Source organism: Camelina sativa, chromosome 4 (genome assembly GCF_000633955.1).
Source record: "Camelina sativa cultivar DH55 chromosome 4, Cs, whole genome shotgun sequence".
NCBI classification, from domain to species: Eukaryota; Viridiplantae; Streptophyta; class Magnoliopsida; order Brassicales; family Brassicaceae; genus Camelina; species Camelina sativa.
In genome coordinates this window covers 3,776,452-3,777,143 of record NC_025688.1, presented here as the reverse complement: position 1 = coordinate 3,777,143, position 692 = coordinate 3,776,452, and positions in this window count along the sequence as shown.

Below are 692 nucleotides of genomic sequence, written 5' to 3'. Positions count from 1 at the left end.
AACATGGCCATCTTGAGGTACACTCTGTCTCCTACCTTGAACTCAAGATCTCTCCTCCTCCTATCAGCATAACTCCTCTGCCTATCCTGAGCCTCTTTCATGTTCAGCTTGAGAACCCGAATCTTCTCTGAGGTCTCCTGAACAAAATCGGCCCCGTACATGCTCCTCTCCCCCACCTGAGTCCAGCATAACGGTGTACGACATGGCCTCCCATACAAAGCCTCATAAGGAGCCATACCAATACTCGCCTGATAGCTGTTGTTGTAAGCAAACTCTACTAGGTTCAAGTGATCTGCCCAATGGCCACCCCAATCCAAGACACACATCCTCAGCAAATCTTCCAGCGTCTGGATCATCCTCTCAGACTATTCATCTGTCTGGGGATGATAAGCTGTACTCATATGCACCTTAGTGCCCATCTCTACCTCAAATGACTGCCAGAACACCGAAGTGAACTTAGAATCCCTGTCATACACAATGCTCGCTGGCACCCCATGCAATCTGATATCTCCCTCACATACTTCCTAGCCAAGACCGCTGCTCCATCAGTCTTTTTAATGGCCAGAAAACGTGCTGACTTAGTCAACCGGTCTACGATGACCCAAATAGCATCAAAAGTCCGTGACACTGGCAATCCTACCACAAAATCCATGGTAATCATATCCCACTTCCACTCAGGAATGGGTAAACTC